A 23450-nucleotide genomic window follows, 5' to 3' on the forward strand; every position below is an offset into this window, starting at 1 on the left:
AAACATTCGCGGGACGTTGCAATCGTTCGAATTAGTTTGCGGCAGAATACGATTCATTGTTCGCCGTTGGCCAGCCTCGAATTCGATAAATTCGATTCGCAAAATCGTCGTCGAAATAGCGTACGGTTAATCACCGGAACGACGTTTTAGCCTATTGTGCGTCGGACGCAGTGGCGCAGAGAGAAAAAGAGAGAGAGAGAGAGAGAGAGAGAAAGAGAAGATGAGAAGCGCGTCGAATATTTTTCCTGTCGCGTATTTCCACGCGGTCACTCGGTCGGGCTGGCATTAATGAAAGTTATATACCACGATCGTATTAACGTATGAATTCGATCGTGTATTTTGCCGCAGTAGATACAACGTTGTCATTGTAATCGACGAAATCCCATGGATATCGCGAATAATCGATTCGAGGAATACGAATTAAATATTCATGTCGGCTGGGAATACGCGAAATCCAATTGACTCTCGTAGCAAAACGGTGCATATGTATTTTTTATTTTTATTTTCCTTTTTTTTTTTATGTTAGCAACGAAATAAAGCGGACCGGTTTTTTCATATTTTACGAGCAGATTTTCATTTTCTGAAATTCATCGGTGAAGATGGAGGATACCGAGGAAAAAATTCTTCAGAGCGATATGTATGGTCGTTCTAAGAGTGAAATTTAGATCATTTAGGCTACACACAGGCAGAATATGTGAATTATACGCATTGATAGCATGTACGTTACTTGTGGAATACACGGTCTAGAATTTGGAATATATCTGCAAATTAATCGACCATGCCTCAGATATAATCCCCTCGCATCAAATTTCAATCAAGTACATTAAGCGTATCGCATACAATATCGATTCCAATTCCTAACTAAAACATAATTTATAATATAATTCGATTCGATAGAATTCGTAAAGCCAATGTTTCGTAATATTCTTTCGTTTCACAACTCGCAAACACCTATGAAATCTCTCGATTGTCTTTGTACGATATAAATATAAAATATCCTCCGCTTGATCGCGAGAAATGGTGGTAGAAATGACAAAAGCTACATGTGAAAAGCTATCGCTTAACTGCGCGCAATGACTACGTTGATCGCGTTTGCAATTACCGATAATGCTCGCGATTCGTCAGAGGCTCGTGGTTAACGCGGTAAAATATCGCGCGACGATTCGCTACCGCTTTAATCCCGCTATTTGTGCGCGTATGCCAAGCTGCCCGAGCGATTTCAACTTTATTACTCGTTCTTCGTTCGCTCCTCCCTTGTTATCCTCTGATAACGCGTTATTTAAATCGGTCGGCGATCTTGCCGATGTTAGAAAGGAATTTTTATCCCATGTATTATGAAAGTAAATTCGCGTTAACGTAAATCTCCGTTCATCCGAACTACTATATTTCTAGACCGATAGATCTCCTAATTTATGGTAAATATATGCAAACGTAGATCTTTACTATCGCCGATATAGATTACCGCAGGTTTGCCACACCGTTGATCTAAACTACTGCGAATCTAGGTTAACGTTAATTTCAATCGTAAATCTACGCTAACTTAGACCTGGGTTAACATCGAACTCAACTGCTACGTAACTCTTCTATGGTACTATGAAATATTGCTAAATATAGACCCACGGTAGCGTTGACACACGCTAATGAGAATTTACGCGAACGTTGACTCGTGCCACTGTGGCTGGTCGCCAACTCTCAGTCGATCTACCGTAAACCTACGTTAACGAAAACCTACCCTAGCGTTGACCTACACTGCTGTAAATTTACATCAGCGTGCAACTGAACGGACGTGAGCCTACACCAACGTAGACCTTAGAAATAAATGACGTAGACTACTACAGGATGCGCTAGAAACACAGAACGGTTTTCAAAATTGAATCCCTAATCAGCTCGATTAGCGTCGCTGTAGTACTTAGCCACTATCGCGTTCTCTGTTCCTTAGGAGCTTAGTCGAGATGGAATTCTCGATAACATGTTTCCGGCGCCGGTAATCTCTCACTTTGGTCGAAACGTAAGGTGTACGAGCAACAAGGCAAGCCTGAATGGGGTAAAAGATCGAATTCACAATTGTTCGGGAAGACCCAAGAGACGCGTTACGTTATCTATCCCGGACAGGTTGAACGAGCGTATTCAACGGAACGGTGGACATTTAACTAATTTCATCCTCAAGCAGTAGCGTTGTCCATTAATTTCCCACACAGATTCCATCGCTATGAGACAATAGACCTTTACGTTTCCTTCTAAGATGCGTCTTTTTAACGTTACACTACCAACGACTAAGACGTGAAATTTACCGATCAAAGAAACCAAAGTGGAAGATAAATGAAAAAGTATCTGATACAAGAAAGAGAGGCTGCGTTCGGAATTTTCAGTGGCCGTTTATGGCACATTCCCTTCTTTAGGAAATTTCGAATTGCATGTCCTCCCCGAGCTGTAAACCTAACGACTCCGAAGTCAGACAAAAAATCCCTGGAAAGGACCAGCCGGAAGGACACGATGGACAGACGAAACCCAACGGCTGGTAGGGAGAATCAGCAACGTATTAGGACAGTTCATCGACAGACATCGTACCGTACGTGTGAAAGACTTCACTCTCAAAAAGATCTTGTCACCGCCGTGCATCACAATACACGTTACGTTTATACAACAAGTTCAACACAGTGCTGGATTACTCTAACACTCGATATACTAAACCTCCTCAACCTTGAGCGTTAATTCATTGGAGGTACGCGATATCGACCGATCGGTTTGTCCTGGCCGGTTGCTCTTTAGTCGATAATTCGCAACAGGCTGTTAAAGTCACGTATTTGATAAAAACGATCGTTCTAGTCCTGCGCCCAAAATGCCAGACTGCGTGCTAGTCCCAAAATGCGCCACTATCATGCAGCGTGGTATGGAAGATGGTGAGACAAAGAAAGTGCCGAGACTAGAGCAAATGTGTATCGACGAAGATCCTGGAAATCGTTTATCAAATAAATCCAAAACTATTTTAATATGAATCCTAAGCGTAACACCTTAGTGTTGCTTTACTTTTATTTCGGCAATTAAAATCCACAGTTTTCAACATCTATAAAATGTAAAAGATTAAGAAAACGGGTCGCTATAAACACTGCGATGATTCTAGTACTAAAAAAACCTTCGGATGTTTTTGCCGTACCCCAGAGAAACATACTTTAACGTTAATCCACTCTATTACAAAGCTTTATCAACGCAGACGTTACTTTAAATCTACCGTCATTGTCTCGAACTGCTCTATATTCCTACGCTAACGACGATTTAAATTACCGTAATTCCGACGACAATATTAATCCATTCTATCGCGCACTTTTATACGTGGTATGCAGCTCCATTCGCAGAATTAAACTTTGAGAAGAATCGCCCGATTATAATATCAGCGCGAATGCCATTCGAGGCATTCCGTCCTAACGAAGTGGAGGGCAGCTGATTACAAAGTTCAATGCGCTCGTTCCGAATCGTTAGACGTTCAGACGGAATCTGACGACGATCGTACATCACTCGGATACGGTTTCTTCTCCGTAGGATGGTGAACTCCGCGTGCAGCGAGAAAATAAGACGGATAAAGAATGGAACGACGGTCTGCTCTGCGCGAACATTATGCGGGGGGGCTCGTCGGTTAATTTGATTTGCAGATAAAAACAAAAATAGAGGAACGAAGGCTCGAGAGGGTGGCTCTTTCGACCCTCTTGAATTCATTCGATGGACATTTGCAAGTAATGCGAGAGCCCGGCTCTCGACTGCTCGGTGAAATTGGCGGCAAACATTTCCATCGTGTCCTAGGAAACGCTCTTAGATTCCTTCGTCGTTTAAATCGAAGAAAGGAATGGCGAATGGGTGAATGGAATGTCATTTTTCTTCGCGATATACATTCTCGTTCGAAAGTCTTAGGATATCGATTTTTAATAGGATTTTGATATCTCGGGTGAAAGATGTATTTTTAATTGCACGCGTGTCTCAACCACGTCTGAAGTGTACTGGCATCGTGTAATTTCAATTAAGATTCCATTTCTTTGTTGCGTATGTTGTTTTCTTGAATTAAGAAGTCAACGTAGTAATTATCGTGTGACTTTTGAGCGAGGATGTACGGTAAAGCGTATCCTCGGCTTTCGATTCTTCTATCCGTGTAACGCACGACGCTCGATATTTCCAGGAATAAATGGGAGAGAATAGATATGAAATAAATTTCGTTTCTCCTCTGTACCATTTGTCGTTTCATCCGCGTATTTTATAATTTGTATCCAAGCAGCCCGGGGTATTTTTTTTTTTCAATTCCGTGACACAGCCGCACGACCTGGGATAAAATGCGCGCGGTACCCGTGCCTCGTTCCCGGCGATTTCATTACGCTCGAAGAAAACAACAAATCCCCTAATAAAATTTGAAAAAGCAACAGAAATAAATAAACCGTTCTAACTAGGGAGGAAAAATCCCGACGGAGCAATTATTAAACCGTAGAGTTGCGCGCGCGGTAATTTCACATTTTCGTCTTTTCGGAGCACGGCGAATCAACTAAAAAATCAAACGGAAATCCAAGAGAGAAATTTCCTCGCGATAATTAACGGAAGTCGAAAGAAAAATAGAAAACTGAGAATCCGCACGATGAAAACTGCGAGACTAGGGTTTGAGGATTCCAAAAGGAAGAAAAAAGCGGAGGAAAAATCGGGAAAAGAGGAAAGGCCGGACCGGCCGAAGCAAATACTCGTGTTCCCGCGTCTTTTACATCGTGTCAACGCTCGTTCAGTTTGTCGAGGGTCGTTTGAACGTGCCCCAACTTCATGACTTATGGATACGTGTTACACTTCACCGATCAACTCGCGGCAACCATGCTGTTTCCGCTTGCATTCGCCCTCGAGACGCGGTTATTTTGTCTGTCGACCGACGTAGGAGGCGGAACAAACTTGTCCCGACACTATTTACCTCGGTTACCTACTCTAATTTTGCTTGACAATGGACGTAGCCACTTCCGCATGTAGAAAATGGAAACTGAAATCCAGTCCGAGGGAACGTAGCCGTACCGTCATATTATTTAGATTTAAGCGTCGTTTAGCTTTATTTTCGGATTGATTTTCGAATTTATTTTGATATCATAAATATTGCACCATCTATTCGTATCTCGTATCTCGTTTAAATAGCGAGATCGAAGAAAATTGAGGCAAATTTACCGAGCTTGACTCACGATAGCGATCGCGCTGCAATTAGACCGCGTCAAGTTCAAAGCACCGATCAAAATCGCTTGCACGTAATCCAATAAGAGCATTCACCGTAGGTGGTCCGGTCAAATCAAATGAAAATCTGTCGACCGTGGCGTCGGTTTGCAGGCGATCAAGACCGCGGTCAACAGCCAAAAAGGAACATAGAGGACGAACGTTCAATTACATTAGCAGGACATTACAACGAATTATACGATTACAGTTAATATTCGAAAAAATATCGTGACGCGTCTCGTAAAATAAGATTGTGCGTTGAAATAGAGAAGAAACTTCAAAGGAATGGATAAGCGAACTGCAATGGGATTTGGTTGTTTTTGATCGAAAAACTCTCGATTCCCGTAATCTAGGTTTTGTTCGAGTATGTACGAGTACAGTGGCAACGACGTAAGATGTAAGCAAAAAGAGTGTGAAAAATATCGGACAGTTATACGACCTCGTGCGCTCCCATAACTCCGTCTAATCCGAAATTAGCCGTGTTCGGGTATAGTTGATAAATTTTCCAACTCGATTTTCTCGGCAGCTAAGCCGAGAACGAACAGAAAATGTTACGTTATATCTTTTTCTTACTTTTGCACAAGGAATCACGTCGTGTCCCGTTTTACGTGTTTCTCGGTCGAATCCTGTGTATTACGACACATAACGATAACATTTGGTATCTTTTCAAGTATAACAATAAAGACGACTTAACTCGCGTTACTATTCTCTGTAATCGAGTTTTCCAAATAGCAATATTAAAATTAGATAAGTTAGCTTTACTTTGTCTTTGCTTGGTCTTCGCTGCTTTACTGCTCCTCACTGTCTTCCAAACTTGGAGAAATCTGCATTCCGTAGACCCGTCTAGGACTAAAATCCTAAAAGTCTAGAGATCCAGAGAGACTTAGATTCAGGTAATTAAAATTACCAACGTAATCAGCGTCCAAGCGAACTTCTTTCACCGCGACCAACACCCGGCATGACCCAGATTTTAAGTATCCAAAATTCAACACCGCTTATCATTTGCCCCAACGTAGACGTCATTATCTCCATCCTTTTAACGCTTTCCACCGGCCTTCGTATCTCCGTGTTCCTCCCCTTGCGATAAATTATGGCTCGAATCCAGAGACAGCGAAACAGGTTGCCTTAATTTGATTCACGAAAGAAATATTCCGTTCTGTTCTACCGCGACGTATTTAGTATGCCGCGGCGCCTGCTCCCAGCCAGCTAATTGGAAATTATGTAACGTCACAGCCACGACAACGTGTTTCCCGTGGAAGGAACGCAGGAATAATGTCGCGTCCCGCCTGTTTTCCTGCCGTTCCTTTGTTCCTCTCTTTAGACCGCGTCGCGGCGCCGCCATGGAGACTCGAGTTATTAAGGGCGTAATCAAGTTCGCCGATGACGCCTCTTTTCTTCTTACTTCGTTGCGACCGTTGCCCGCTGAAAAATGAAACTTCTTACCGTCACGGCCAGGTGGAAGACGTCCAGTGGTTTAATTAGTCATTCGATTGCTGCCTTGGCGGCTTCGTTTCGCGTTTTGTTATAGCGGAAAATCAATTTTTCACGTACAATCGCGAAAATCTGGCGAGATACAAATATAATAGATTCACAAACTTGCTGCTAGTTTAGCTAACGTATCAATTTTGTATCGCGTACTCTTCACCACGTTGCCTGACAGTCGCATATCCCCAAATGTATACAGGGTAGTTGGTAACTGGTGGTACAAGCGGAAAGGGGGTGATTCTACGTGAAAAAAGAAGTCGAAAATATAGAATAAAATTTTTTTTAATTTTTTTTCTTTTTTTAATTTTTCCATCGAGACAACGATCTACAGTGAGATCCGTTATAACGAGACGCGATAAAGTGCACGCGTACCGAGCGAAAATTCAAAGTCGATTTTCTCGAAAACATAGCCTCGAACGAAAAATTTTTATTCTATATTTTCGACTTCTTTTTTCGCCTAGAATCACCCCCTTTCCGCCTGTACCATCAGTTACCAACCACCCTGTATATCGCACAGGATGGGTGATCGTAGTAGAACCGAGCAGGAGGTGATTCTACGTGCAGAGATAAGAAAGAAGTTTGGTACAGAAAGAGGCTGTTCTGTTCATCCGAGGCTTTTCGTTCTCGGGAAAATCGACTTTGAATATTTATAAAGTGTACTTAAATATGGCTAATTCCGAATTGATTAAGAGCAAGTAATCGATAGGAGCTTGAACTACCTTTGAGAATAAGCCTAAATTGTAGAATAAACTTTGTTCATAAGACGCTTTAATTTCAAAAAAGTAAACTTGAAAATGTATCATGCGTGTGTACAAGACCAACTCGAAATTGAGCGACTTTGTTTCCTCGAAAACGAAACCTTAAACGGAGAAATTTTATTTTACGTTCTTTCGCATGTATAATAACCTCAGGGGGTCGTTTGCCCCTACCTGTTCGATAGTTAGCCAAATTAAAATATACTTTGCGAATCTTCAAAGTCGATTTTCTCGAAAACGAAGCCTGAATCGAAAAACTGTTGTATCAAGTTGTCTTCTCATTTCTTCACGTAGAACCGCCGCATTGCCCGGTTGTACTACGATTACCATCCCACTCTGTAGTTCCTCGCTGCTCTTGTCAAACAGATTTGTTTTGTAAAATCACGACATTTTTTGTACCAGTTGTGTTTAAATTTCCTTTCGTCCGCAACTCTGTAGTAATATGGTTTGAAATGACTTGTATATACCAACGTTTCAGCCCATTCTGTTCCACAGAATCCCCTGATAAATTAATTGGACGTGGAAATAATTAGTCTGTTTCGCCTACAAAATTAATCGACTTCGTTACATTATTCCATGCAAAACAAACAGGCCTCGCCCCCCCCTCCCGCTTTATAGGGTGCTTCATTAATTGCCGCGTCTCGGTCGTCCACGTTTTCTATGAATTAACAATTACGGACTCACTGATAAATCAATTTAACACGGCACGCGATTATGCCGCGTTGACTCCGAAATTAATTGTCGCAATTATACCGTCGTTCGCAAAAACAAACACATTGGCCGAACGCAACACCGAGTGTTACAGACTGCTTTAAAAATGGTGCGTCACGCACCAAGGATTTATTGCGTTTCTCGAAATACATGCATCCATGACGGACCAAAATTTTACAGATTTTTTACAAAATTACAGCGTCAGAGATCAAGAACCGCGGGTTGCTTTACAAACGAAGAAAATGAAACGACCCCTCGACTCTTTTCTTGATCGGTTTCGCTGTTTATGAATTCGTAAAAAATCCTTGCAAATAGTCTGAAACACGTCGACTGCGGCAATAGCCATAATTATCCGATTCCTTCCGAATGTTTTATTCTCGAATGGAATGGCGATGAGGTTGTTTAAGCCTCGACGAATAGGTCATTTCCCAAAAAACATATTTTTCTCTTTTTTTGTGAGAAATAACATATCAGCTACTCACAAGTCAAAGTGATTGGCGTCGCTTTTTAGAATTTTAAAAATTGTAATGCCAAAGAGCTTCTTTGACACTTATCTTGTATAGTTCCATTAATTTTCTCCACATTTTATCCTGTGTGGCTAGTACGATTCGCGTGGCTCACGTAGTTGCAATTTTCACTGACGGCCGCGTGAATCATATTGGGTTGGCAACTAAGTGATTGCGGATTTCGTCAATACCAGCTAATGACAGAATCCGCAATCACTTAGTTGCCAGACCAATACGTCGGTTCGTACGAAAACAGGTGTAAAATTCGCGACGTTTGAAAATCGATCTCGCGGCTGTTGTAATATTCGGTTGGCAACCAAGTGATTGCGGATTTTGTCAATACCAGCTAATGACAGAATCCGCAATCGCTTAGTTGCCAACCCAATAGATTCTCGGAGCGTCGAGTTACGCTTCTCACGGCTGGCAAGATGTTAATCCCACGATTTCTACTTATCTCGACGATACAGTGGCGGCGAGCAACCTGAATTCTATTTAAGCCAGGCAAAGCAAGGTCGAAGTTAACGTAAAATCTGATAAGAAGATAGCCGACTAGACGAACCCAGAGATGCCCCAAAAGTCTGACAGACAACCTAATTTCCAGTTTCGTCGGAATTAAGATACTCGCGTCACGGAACCTGTCTGAATCTTCGTTAGTCTGTTACTTTCGATTCGCAATGGCCAGCTCGACGAAGATGGTATTTTAAAACGGTGCAAATAAAGCAACAAAGTGACGGACCATTAGCGGTAGCCAGGCTTCCGGAGCCAGATATGAAAAGGTCTTTCTAAACGGCCAGGACATTACGACGACGATAATTAATGAAACTGTACACCGTTTCGCCGGCATTAACTCGTTAGGGGGTTGCTGCTTGGGAAATTGTGCCCGTCTCGCGGAGAATTAGGGTGTAAATGGTAATGAGCGAACTGAAGGGAACACTACGAGCTACTTACGTTTCTGGTAAACGTATTTATGGCCCTTCTTGTCCGGTTTCGAAAATCCTTTGTCTTTTAGTATTACGCGAGTCTAGTCTACCAGGTTTGATTTCTGGTCTCTGATAAAGCCTGGATCCTGGACCGATAATATCCGTGATCAGATAATTCGAGTGTCTAGGCTCGCAGTTTCTCTCATCGCCATTGCGCGTTACAATTTTCGCTGCAGCGTGAAGCGAAAATTCGTATGGTTCGCGAATAAAATTCAAACTTGTACCATTAGCCAGCTCCTACAGTGGCTCCGAATATTATTTGCACGCCATTGTGTACCTACTACAACGTCGAAATACTAATTAATTAGTACGTCGAATCCCGAAACGCACAGCGGTGCTTTCGCGCGACTGCAGAAATTTGGTGAAAACGAAACGTGCACCACCTAATAAAAGAAAAGCTTCGTAGCAAAAGGATAAACGTAAGCGCAAACACTTTCTGCTGCTACGTAAAGGCATACAATAGCTACGAACATACAAAAGCAAGAACAGGAAGTAACGCGCGGCCTTGTTAAAATAAACTCAGAATCCATTTTCCCCCGTTTCTCAAATTTTTAACAATTCGCTCGTCGAGTCGGCCGTACACGTCATCCTCGATTACCGATCGATATCACCGATCTCCGGTCGATCCTCGCGATATCACGATCGCCAAGATCGTTATACCTAACTGGTCAAAGAATCAAAGAGCCTCATCTCGGCTGCGCAAGGGAAATCGATCGAGCCGGGTCTGCCATCGTGCCATTTTCATCACGCGCGCCCCGTTAGGTTAACGAAGAAGCCTCCGAACAGGACACTCCGGTATTTATTGCGCGCGTAAACATCGACGATCGGCTCGAAACGACGTGTCCCGATATCCTGTCGAACGGCGGCGGTCCACTCGACTCATCCCCTCGACCGTACGGGAGTGATCGATATCGGTATCGGACCGAGCACTCCAACGTACGCGGTGTTCGTGTAAAGCCCGCGTGTGTACATTTTCCGCGAGGCTGGATCACGTCGAGCCACGAGACTCTGCGATCCGGATACCGCTCTTCTCTTCGCTCTCTATGTCCGCCGTAACCGACAGAGGCTGGACGAACCGAAAACAGGACGGATGAGCGTCCACTGGAAACACGCGATCCTCGAATTGAGAACGACATGGATAGAGATCGCAGCATTTCGATGCGATCTGACTTTTGTAACGTCCTGTACAACGTCCTGTACAGTACGATCTTTATCCGTGGTCCTGATCCAGGATCTGACAGGTTTTGGTTGTCGCGGGCTGTATCCTATCTGTTTCGGTAATTCTACGGTCGTTTCAGTGTCTCCACGAGCGTGTGATAGAAAATAAAGAAACGAAGTTCTTGCTATCTTGAGCTTCACTTTCCTAATTTCCATATTCTTGGATATTCCTCGTGACTTCCAATCTAGTGACTTGCCAAGTCGTTCTACGCTTTCTATAGCCTTATATTTTATCTATCGATCGCGCACGTTCAAATTCACCCGCCCTGAACCTAAAATCCAAAGTAACAACACGGTCAAGCAATTTTTCCGACTCCGTGTCAGACTTCCATTACCAACGACGAACACGCCAGTCGTATGTTGAACCGTGTCTCCAATTTAACCAACTTTCCCAGCTTGTGCCAAGCTTCGCCCTGTCTGTGATTTTATTTTACCCATCTTTACTCATGAAAAGCAGAACCGACGCGAAACGATCGCACGTGTCGGAGTTGGGAAATCTTCCGTAAACGCCAAATCCAAAAGTAACAACGCAATCAGGAAAATTCTCGGAACTCGTGTCGCAATATCCAAACACGCTAATCGCCGCGTTTCCATCCATTTTTCCATTCTTCGTTGCACCCGTCACGCTGTCAAGCGAACGAAATTGCATCGACCGGAGAAACGAGGTTGCATCAACGATGATCGAGCAACCGCGTTCCAATAATCCGCTCATCAGCGAGGATTAAAGGCCATTCCTCGTTGGATCGGATCGTCGCTTTTCGGCGAATGAAACATATCGCGGAGACAAAGGTGGATGATTGCTACCGTGGAAAGATGATAGGGACGTTCTACTCGTTGTTCGGATCGTCATCTGTAATGGAAACCCTCTGGATATAATTGCTCTCCTTTTGCCCTTTTATCCAAGAACCATCGAGACATTCGTCGTTCCTCTTCCGACGTTACACGTGTCGGGTCGAGTAAATTGAACGGTTCAAAGTGGAACAGAAGGAGGCTCGATCGAATCCGCGAATCTTATCTCTCATAGCGCGACTGTAGGATCAGGATATGTCTCGAATGTACGTACATGGACATAATTAATTCGTCTTATTTTCACTGGTTACGTATGTAGCGGCACACGAGTCAGAGGACAATTCAAATCACGTCGTTGTTTTGCCTCGAAGCAAGGAAAATGTAACCAAACTGGCGAACTGTACGTGTGGCTGTTGTATTAGGCGCATATGTTGTATACACGCACAATGTTTTTTGTTTTATATTAATTTATCGAATTATGCACGAGCGTAATAATAAAAGTAGAACGAAATGGATCATACCTAATTCGATAAAATAATATAAAGCTGAAATTTTTGTCTATCTATTATCACTTTATAAAACGAAAGAGCTTTTTGGACAACCTAATAATATAGAATTAACGCTTAGAGTGCTGGATACTCGCGGCCTATGTCGGGTTAAGGTTGGAATTTTGGGCGTTTGACGAACCTTCGCTCGAATTCGCCATCGCGGTTATAGCTGATATTTATTGGTACAAATGTGGTTATTACAAGAGGATACAAGTAATAGCGGCGATCGGATGGTCGAGACGTCGATGACAACGAATTCAGGTTCGATAACGAATCCACGGTCAACGGGATGACGTATGCGATGTGATACACGCATGACTCAACGTACAAGTAAAACTTATCTGAATGAACTAACTTGCAGTCCAAGTGGAACTGTCCTCGTATGTTCTTCTCCCCATCTCTCGGGTCGGTCTTTGTTTTTAAGGAGAACTATATAATTATTCCATATCTCTGTCAGGTACACGTCCTTCCCGTGACCGTGGCTACGTTCAGTGACCCGTTATGTCACTTCTAGCCCAAGCTCATCGTCGTAAAATCGGATTAGAACATTAAAACTGTTTCTTAGTTTTATTAAATAAGTGTAGCTGTAGTAAAAGTCTGTACTAGGGTATTGGGGCTTTCCCCAACATTCCAAAAGGGAAGCCCCGATGTCCTTTCATCTCCGACATATATATTACATTCTGAAGACCTCGATAACCTTCTTGCACGCACGCTTGTCGTCAACCGACTCCACCAGATTCTTCTAACGGCTTCCAACCGCCTTTTGTCTCAACTCAGACCTGGACGCCCTCTGACGCTTACACACACATTCACATGTACAGTGTAAATGTATCATCCACCTAACACGAGTATACTCGTCGGAAACAACTAACTAGTTAAAGAGACGTTTCGAAATTTCTTTAAACTGGGCCAAAGCATTCGTTCGAACTAGGTCTAAACGTACGTTTACGAGCAGCCACACGAAATCCCGGTAATATCTGCCGATCTTCCGATATTCCACGAAGAGGAAGAATTTTCTATAATCGTGGTCCAAGTTGGAGGGAAGGAAGTAAGCTCGGAGGAAGTTAAGCCTCTTGCTGGGTAATTCTTTCTAATTTGTCGATACTCGAAGGGGCAGGATATTCTCTTCGAGTCTGTAAAGGAGCAATAAGAAGATCGTTATCGACCGTTGGAAATTATAATTAACAGGATGGTGCACGGAGCGAGCCTGAAACTGTAGCGGAGAGCCAGATTCGAGATTTTCGCGTGAAAACGGCCATTCGACTATCGCAAGGATGATAAATGTGTTTCTATGGTAGCGGCCGATGATCGATACGAAGAAGCACCGCTGGAGAAAGTAGGGCGTAATTTTCTTCGGATTCTCTGGCGCGCGCGTTGTCTAACTTTTTGATAGACATTTCCAGCTTCGGACGAACATTGTTCCGGCGGAGTTATCGATCAACGCGTCGTTGGGACGTAGCTGAAGCTCTCGTAGATCGCTCCATGCCCTTTAAATATTAAAACGCGCCAGTGCTTCGTTTTCTGTTGGCGGTACGCGTCTCGTTCTTTCCCTTCCGGGATATCCTTCTCGTTCCAACGACGATATTACGACGGGAATAAATGTAAACCGTACGTGGGATCACGGTGCTGCGAGATATCGCGTTCAAAACGAACTGGAGATACACTCGCGTTCGTAGGTATCGGGCCACCTTTCGGCCTCGTGCAACGCGAGATAATTCGTTTGATAATTCGTTTTTGACCTATTGCATCTCCTGACGCGGACAGACCAATTGCCGGACTGTGGATTTTTGTGCAATTATGACAAATTTAAAGTTAACATCCGCGGAATGAATATAATGTACAAAAGTACATAAAATAACGCGGGTTTACTCGCCACAATTTTTAGTAAGCGGAACAAATTACCGTGTAGCTTTCATTTCTCTAGTTCTCTTCGTGAAAACACGAAACTGTATAAAAATTCGCGCTTATTAAAATTCTGCGGTATTCTAAAAAATATATGATACTTGGTTCAAGAGAGGACATTCACACCGGACGGCTATTGTTGGTTTTATTTGACAGCCTAAGGAGAAGCAGGTCAGTTCCCTTGACTAACGTAGTCACGTATTGCATGTTTGAAAAATTCTTGCAGCACCTGTTGAAAATATTTATGTCATCGAGCGAACGATTAGCCGATCGATTCTACGTTCGTGCAAAGCAACCGCGCTATAAATTTGCAAAAACGCGATGAATATGAATTAATTACACACACACACACATTGTATATGCATCGTACACGTCCCTAACTTCGTTGGCGAAGTACGAATTAAATGCAAAACTCACAAACGTTTACTTCGAATATCAAGGAGAAATCTCGAAGTTGCAACAGGAAAGATGGAAAAACAGGAGAGTCAGAAATGGTTAAAGCAACGATCGTGAGACGCAGTTGACATAAACGAGAAGGAATCTAACGCTATTACACGCAATCAGATTTCTATCGTAACGTTGAATGTATAGATCCTTTTTGCTTGTCTCAACATTCCATAGACTCGATCTGATTTCGCCTGAGTTTCGAAATCGGGCGATAATCGATAAAGGCTTTGATAACTTCTGAATTATTTCTCAGGTTAATCTCGCTCTCCCCGAGTGTTCTAATACTTTCGGGCAGGAGTGTACGTATAGGTGAAACTCGATGCAAAGAGCTTCGTTATGTTCGATTTAATACGTAGGGACGGCGCAGACGATGATGCAATTAGAAGATGGCGAATTCAGGTTGAGTCGTGTCAGGTTGCAGGGAAAGTAGAAGCTAGGTTTAATTTAACCCGGGCAAAGTGAAATTTAGTCGCAACTCGGTCTAAGCAAACTGAAATCTAGACGACACGAGAAACCTAGCTTTAATTTAACCCAGGCATGTAGAAACTCTAGATCCGAGGGCGAACGTAGGTGCGAAAATTTTGGGATTTACGTCGACCTACATTCGATCTATAATTTAATCTAATCTAACTTCCAAAGTGCTAATCCAGGCGAACGATCTGGATCTACGTTAACCGAGAACTTAAGAAGCCTAAGGCTGCTTTACTCCGGATCTCGGGAAACCTAAATCTACGCTGACCTAGACCTACGTTCGTTTACCTCTTCTTGGGTGCCCTACGGCAGCGTCGCCCTGGGCCTCGCAATTTTATCTCCGAAAGATCTTCCGCTTTGTAAAATCTAAAGACTGTCCCGAACCTTCAAGCTCGAATGCGATTCTTCAATTCCACGGATATTACTTTCTCGTCCAACTTATTATTTCCGGTGTATCGCAGGAATAATATTTTTCGTTCTCTTAACTATTTGCGATTTCTTCATAGGATCTCAGGATTCAAATTATCAACGCTAACGCTCTCAGACTACTATATCGTCGACTGACGAGACCTATTTTGGAACACGGATGTATAATCCAGTCACCGTACTGTAAATCTTGCAGCAACGATATTGGGAATGTACGGCATAAATTTGACGTGCTGCCAGACATAGCGGTCGCCCCGTGGCATTTCATTTTCACGACTCTGATATAATCCCCGACAATTGAAATCTTCAGACATTCGACGATAGAGTAATAACCTTTGATATTACGTTTATAAGTAAAATAGCCAAAGGTTTTGTACTTGGTCCTCCAAGATGCTTAACAACATACTCTTTGTTACATACAGCATCTCGCAACATATGGTTATTTCAATCGCATAAATCGAACGTCTCTTCGCGCTATCTCCGTCTATTAAGAATATCGATATATTCGGTCAATCTCTAGCAACCTTGAGACGCTCCTCACGGTGTATACTACAATTATTTCTTCTTAGTTTACGCTTAAACTTGTACGTCTATCTTCCTCTTTCTTCTCTTTTCTTCGTATAATATGCGCATATATATTATTTTCCCTCGCGCTATAGCTTTTCGTATCAAAGGATTCATCCTATAAATAAATAAATAGATAAATAAATTGAGTCTCCCCTAACTTGTCGTACGACGCTATTTCTCTGCTCCGTATAATCCCAAATAATCCCTCTTGCCGTTCTCCAGTCACAGCCACGGTCTGACCGCGACATTCTAAAATATGTCTTTGTTTACCGGTAAGCCGGAAGCTTAGGCGTCACTCGTCTCGAATCGATTCGGCTCCTCTGTCGATACGGGTCTACGCTACCAGTTGTTCTTCTTTTCAAAGCATCGATCGGATCTGGAAAATTATAACGAGAGAAAAAAAGTTATTCTTTGATAAAAAGAGCACCGACGTTGCCTACGTCGAAGTTGGAACTGCCCTCGTCTTGACTCTTGCAACCCCCGTTTCTCCATTCAGCTCGACCAACCTTACCTCTTTTTTCGCTCGTTTCTTTCGCGTCCTTTTCTCCTTTCTCTCTCTCTCTCTCTCTCTTTCTTCTCATTTTTTCCCTCGTTGCTCCCCTTTCCTCCCCGCGCTTTTTTGTTCTTTCAACTATCCCTGGTAAAACATGTCACCCTCTCTCTGAGTTGTATTCCTCGCGAAGACGTTCTTGGTCCCTCTTCGTATCCCCGAGGACAAGCGTACCATTCTTCAACACGCGTTTTCCGTATTTTCCACTGGATTCTTTTTTCCACGGCTCTCTCCGTTGGTCGAGACGGGCAAGGTTCATGTTTTCCAGGCTGACAAGTGGTTCCTCGTTTTTCGCGGTCGCACGAGTGCCCTTCTTTCTGTTTTCTACCTGTTTTCTTCCCGTCCCTTTTGCCTCGCGCACGACGTTTTATAAAACGTATTTCTAGTTCTTCGTTTCCTTTTTCTCGCGCACAGTCGACGCCAGACTGTCAAAAAACAATTTCGCTTTGTCTTATATTAGATACTTTGCTCTCTCGTCGCACAGAGCGTTCCATTCCAATTGTCCACTCTCGAGTTCTTCAGCCTCGCACAAAGGATTCTCGAGCTTCTAACTCCAATTTGAGTAACGGAACAGAAAGGCCACGGTGTTAACTCGCTAGTTTATTTATTTCGTATAAATTCTAACTTTCGAAACGCCGTACGTACATTCTACGTGAAAATGGTACCTGATTAAAATTTCCTTTGTATTCTCTGTTTTGCAAATCTGTTTCTTGTTTCTCGGATAAACGGCTGTGTGTTCACCTCCAAACGGCTACTCTTTTACGAGCGAATACTCTAATGGAAACTAAGTGATTGCGGATTTTGTCAATACCACCTAATGACAAAACCCGCAATCACTTAGCTGCCAACCCAATATACAGGGCGGTTGGTTACTGGTGGTACAAGGCGGTACAAAAAAGAAGTCGAAAATATAGAATAAAATTTTTTTTATTTTTCTCTTTTTTTTTTTTAATTTTTCCATCGAGACAACGATCTACAGTGAGATCCATTATAACGAGACGCGATAAAGTGCACGCGTACCGAGCGAAAATTCAAAATCGATTTTTTCGAAAACAAAGCCTCGAACGAAAAATTTTTATTCTATATTTTCGACTTCTTTTTTCGCGTAGAATCACCCCCTTTCCGCTTGTACCACCAGTTACCAACCACCCTGTATAACCGTGTCACTGTGACTCGAAGTCCAATTCTGGGTCTTCCTATTCCCAGTACACAAATTGTGTCAAATAAGATACCAAGTATCGCTAATCGATAACAGGAAACGCGTCAAGAACTATCTGGCAATCATCCCCTAGCATCTAAAACAAACTAAGAGATCCACACGTTAAATGTAATAAATTCGTGATGGCTGTCGTGGCACTCTTGATGGCACTCGTTCGTGATTCAGCGCGTTACCAGTGTACACAGTGGCTCGTAAATACGTGGACATTCTGATCGATATTTATTAACCCGGTTATTACCAAGAATACATGAATTAATCAAAAGTAATTGCTCTGCTCTGGTATCTTCTTGTATTATCGGAATTAGAAACGTGTATATATCGCAGGAAATTTAAACTGTTTATTAAAAATCTTATCAGTGGTATATTCAAATTAAATACATAACTCGTCCAAGTAACAAACGGTTTTAAATAATATTATTATTGCAATCGATCGCAGCAATCTCCTGATCGATTTCGAAGATCCTTTTTCATCGTTATTTCTATCCGTAGCTTGACGACAAATAAGCTTGACAAGCTAAGTGCAATAAGCTCCTTAAATACAAAAATTGCTGCTCTGTCGACGAAAGACCCGGAGAAATAGCCGACGCGAGCAAATTTATTTCACTAGAAACGGTATAACTTGAACAGTTGGGCGAGAGATATTCTCGAATTTGATCGCAAGCAAGTCCGTAAGCCAACGCCTAATCGTACAAGCTCCAACCGTCGATATATTCTCTGCTTTGAAGCGGACCTTACCACCTAGCAACAGAGTCCTCTGCCCACTCCTATACTGTGACCTGCTAATATGTAAAATGCTCAGTTTTTCTATACGTACACAGTGTACATACGTATGAACCTATATAAGCGTGTACATAGATTTCATTTACATTTACTGCAACGCTTATAAATGTCAATCTCTTTGTCGTATATTAACTTGCAAAAGCGAGTCTTGTCGCGTCACGATATTCTACGACAGCTGTAACAAAGGATAAAATGTTGCACCTCTTCTTTTCTCGATATTCGTCGATGACATACGAAATGCACATAATGACGACATAAAAGACACGAAAATCTTTGAGGCAATAAATACTGATGTTAACGTTAACTTCGATGTTATTGATCTTTAGGAAGACGTGATCCAGTTCGAATGTTGCTCCAGTGAAAATCTCACGGATCTCGACTTAATCAAGTTCTACCGGAGCAGGTTCACTCGCAGTAAACTCTTTGATTCTATTGTTGCGGCGATTACCAGGCTGAGAGCCTTCGGTATAGTCGTCGATTCCAATCTCACGTTTGCTGACCATTTAGGCCATTTACCCACGCATCGTCGCTATTTCTTCTAGGATTTCATTAAGCTTAGCGCTATGGTCGTTTCAACACAATCCCTACATCTTAATCAAGCTTAACGCCTTCCTTGTATTCCCTCGCGTCCACTATGCCTCGGTCATCCGACAAACCCTATATGATCAGACAGAGAAACCAACTACAGAGGATCCGGCACTTTTTCCAAGGTTCGTTGCTTCTAAATCCGGCTAAGGTATAAATTTTGTCCAAAATTTCGCTAACGAGTAATTAGCCGACGAAGCTATTTTTCTATTCTCAGTTCTAAATGGATTTGTCGACTGTCCACACTACTACTTCTTATTAATTTCCATTATTTTACTTTTCCACTCCACCTCTTTGTTCTATCTTCCGTACTTCTCCAGATTTGGCTACACGAACGCTATATCTCGTGTATGCGAGTCAGACGATACTTTATGCAATAGTACCATCTTCTTCTCTATCTCAGTGGCAGCAATTTCCAGCAATCTTAAAGGGAAGATTCACGCAGCCTTAGCTAGCTTTACTTCGGTTTATTTATACGCTTGTTTGTCTTAGCAATTTGTTTGTCGTCTAGCTTCTGTATCATTCCGATACTTAAATATCTTCCTGCAACTTTATATCAGCTTCCCGTGAAAAGAAATCTTCTCTCGTCTAGTTAACAAATTAATAAATCGAAATCGTCGGCAGTCTTTCTGTCTCTAATTTTCTAACTAATTTATACTCTGCGAGAAACGAGCGACCAAATATTTTCCAGCTGTAGATGGCGAGATCTATCCTGAAAACCGACAATACGGCGGCTGATACGGTGTATCCAGTTTATCATCGACGGAAATTAAACTAGTTTCGAGGCTGGCCAGAAACGATATTAACCAGGCCGAATAATCGCCGTGGAAAACTGGGCCGCGTTTATCGAGTGTCGAGGCTCCATCTCGTCCTCGAATCTTGCTTTTCTCTGTTCCATTACGTTCGTATCGCGATTACGAGATCATCGCGCTGCGCCAGTCCCAATCAACTTCCCCTTGAAACCGATCTATTGTTCCATTGGAATATCGAGCCGAAGTTACAATTGGTTTAGGCAAGGAGGATCGAAAATTACGGGCGAATCGAAAGGGCAGAAAGCTACGGGCGTAGCAGATTGTGTTGCGGTGTTGCGCCAAGTTGTATCATAGACCGCTCGCGTGCAAGTTCGAAGACGATGCTCCGAGCAACCGGGCAATCGAGAGTTTCGTTTACGAAGCGAAAGCCTAGATTCGTCGAAACTTGTAATTGGGCCACGGTGTAGTTGTATCGAGAATCGGTTGCAGTTCGGTGCGTGATCGTAAGACACGAGATTCGGAACAGATCTTTGTAGCAGTGTAGATTGCTCCAGTTTCTGGTTAGAACGTGGGTGTTGGAATACAACGATATTAATCGCATACAGATGAGATGATTAATCGAACGGATTCTTCCCTTCGTTGCCCAGCGATATCCCCACTAGCGTGCGTTCGTCAGATGTACCACGGCGGCTAGCGCGTGCATGCTCTTTCGAGAATTCGGCGGAAGAAGCGTAAGGATATGGATGGAACATTGGGCGCGTCGAGAAACTACTAGAAGGTTCTGTGGCACATGTGACGCCACACGGACATCTACACAGGTCACACTCATTACCGCATAGAGAGTTGGGGTTCAAAACCTTTCCAAGGGCCATGGGTCACTAAGTCAGTCAGTCTGAGAATAACTAACCAACTGTCTACATTCCACAACACACTTATATTTCTTGTAATAATTGTTTAATAAATATCACATAATATTATTTCAACAGAAACATTGTGTCTTCCACGGATTATTAATCTTAATTCCGAGATTAAATTCTAACAGTGGGGATGACCGTAAGCGTGTCACGATTAATGCTTACTATATCGCTGAAAACTCTAGCAACTTTTACCTTCGCCGCGCCGAATAGGATCAGTTTTGTAATATGCCGCAATACGTGTAATCTGCACGCGGCAAAACAAAATATTATTTCCTGTACGAATTGTAACTGAATAAAAAGCAGCGAGTTCATAGAATATTTATATGATATAAGCGTATAAAAGTTCAATATGCGGAGCAAAGTGACTGTATTCGATCGTTCGTACTGCTATTTTTGATCCGCGGTGAAGAGTGTACAGGTGTATGGAATACGCGCAATACAGAAAAGTGTATAAAACATAGTTGAACGAAAACATGGATAAACGTCTATTTAGGTTTCGTCTCGTTAATCGCATCGACATAGATACGCAACTGCGTACACCTGAGCAGTTTAATAATCGTAAATCATTGGCACGAGTGCGAAAAGGAAGAGAAAAAATTCCTTGTTTCTTCTTTTTGCAATTTTGCAATCTTCCTGGCTACATCTTAAAATTTTCATCCTGAGCAGGCAACGGAAAGTAATTTCATTTCCTTTTGCCAGTAAAATCATCGAGTCTTCTCGGCTGGCTGGCTTTCTCCTTGCAAATCAGCCTGTTTACGGCATCAGTTGAATATTAATCGAACTCTATGACGAGAAACTTCTGCGGAAAACTCGGAGAAGTGTTTTTTCTCGGTATCCTTCGTGTTCGCCGACTTCTTCGCGGAAAGTTGTAATTGAATCGGCGACGCACTCGCTTCTTTGTTTGAATTTTAATCGAATCCTCGGCAGCTTCTTACTGTCGCTGGCGTATCGACGAGACCGGGTAGTTTCCGCAATTTAATGGACTCGATTATCGGGCATAAACCCGGCCGCAAGGACGTTCCCCTCTCATTCGCCAGTTCTCTCGCATAATTGACCGAGCCGGCAGCTTTTTTCTGATGAAACTTTCGATTTTACGAGCATCAAAAGCTACCATACGACGTTGTTTCGCTTTACAGAGTTTCAACTTGTTTCATCCTTCGTCTTTGGAATTTCCCTCAGATTATTTCCTTTGGATTTTTCTTTAATTAATCCCAAAGAATCCTTTCGCGACGCAAGCGGCTAAACTTTGATACGAAAGCTAAGCTGTTCGTCTAAATTATTACAAACGTGTTACACGTGGTTTAAGGTTCGCAGAGATCCAAGAAACGGAAGGTTACTACCCTAAGCCTAAATTGTCGCACGAATAAATGAATCTCATCCGACTCTACATCAGTCGTAGTGGACCATCAATGCACCGATAAATTGCCTAAAATATATTTCAAAGGAAGCAACGACCTACGAGCATCCTCGAAGCTCATCAAACGGCCCAAAGGTTCCATTCCTTTTTTCTCCATATGGCTTTCGAGACGCGTGTTGAGAAAACGAAAGAGGGAAAATAATATAACAGGATGAAAGAGAATAAAAAAGAAACGAAAGGGCGGTTCGAGGGAAGAAACGAGCGAAACGAGCGGTGTAAAAGGATGATTCGGAAAGTTTTACAACGAAAGGCGAGGCTTCGGCTCTCCTCTCTCTCTCTCTTTTCCCCTTTCTGTCTCCAGAAAACACCCATGAAATTCTCGGCCGCCATATTTCTTTCGCCTACCCCTCGGTGCTTCCTCCGCTCGCCTTTAAATCCACCAACGCCAACCCCCTGTGCTCGACCATTGTTTCCCCGGTGGGGCGAAACAACGAGACGAACGAGAAAGGAGGTCGGAACGACAGGGAAAATTGCCTGCGCCCCGTTTGCACGCGATTTGCAGGGGAAAAAATGTGGACGAGCCTGGCTGATTAAGAGTGGAAACGCGGCAGATCGCGGAACGCGGTTCGCAAATTGTTTCAAAGCGAAACAATTTGATATCGGGTTGGCGATATGACCGGCGAAAAAACAGATCCTCGCGCTCCATCTACTCTTTTGCGTATTCGTTAAACATCGAATTCTTGTAAAATTAATATTTCATTGGCGATTTGAAAAACAGTCGATTCAACGGAATCCTCCTTGAAAGTAAAGAGGAGGAAACACGGGATTGGTTGGGACGTAGGAATATCGCCTGGAACAATGTGAAAAATCCTAAATGGCCAGGGGGAAGTTTGAGAAAGAATTGGCAAGCGATGGCTATCGTGTTTGCGATTAATCGAGAATGAAAAAGAATTGAAATAAAACACAGAGATAGAAAAATCCGTGTCCTTAAATATTTATCAAGCGAGGATTGAACCAGCCGGAAGTGCGACCGGTCTCCGATTCGAAAACGATGCTAAAGGCAACAGACAGAGGAAGAAAGAGACACGACGATTGAAGAAGGAGGAAGGAAGGAGAAAATAAAAATAAAACAAAGGGGGAAAACGGTAGGTGAACGGTTGGAAAACGATAGGGTGGAAAGTGCTCGCGCAGCTTTGGCTTTCCAACGGATCGTTGCTGATAAAGCGCGATAAGCGGCGCCGCGGCACGTTATGAGGACGGAAACGATA

At 42.8% G+C, this 23450-nt stretch overlaps 1 protein-coding gene across 5 annotated transcripts in view; it reads left to right on the top strand.

Annotated features, from left to right (window-relative positions):
* The window catches only part of LOC117231225, a 182190-nt gene that overhangs the window by 27980 nt on the left and 130760 nt on the right, over nucleotides 1–23450 (top strand). The gene's annotated exons all lie outside the window — the stretch shown is intronic.

This window comes from Bombus vosnesenskii, unplaced genomic scaffold (genome assembly GCF_011952255.1).
Source record: "Bombus vosnesenskii isolate JDL3184/JDL3185 unplaced genomic scaffold, Bvos_JDL3184-5_v1.1 scf7180000013272, whole genome shotgun sequence".
Classification (NCBI taxonomy): Eukaryota; Metazoa; Arthropoda; class Insecta; order Hymenoptera; family Apidae; genus Bombus; species Bombus vosnesenskii.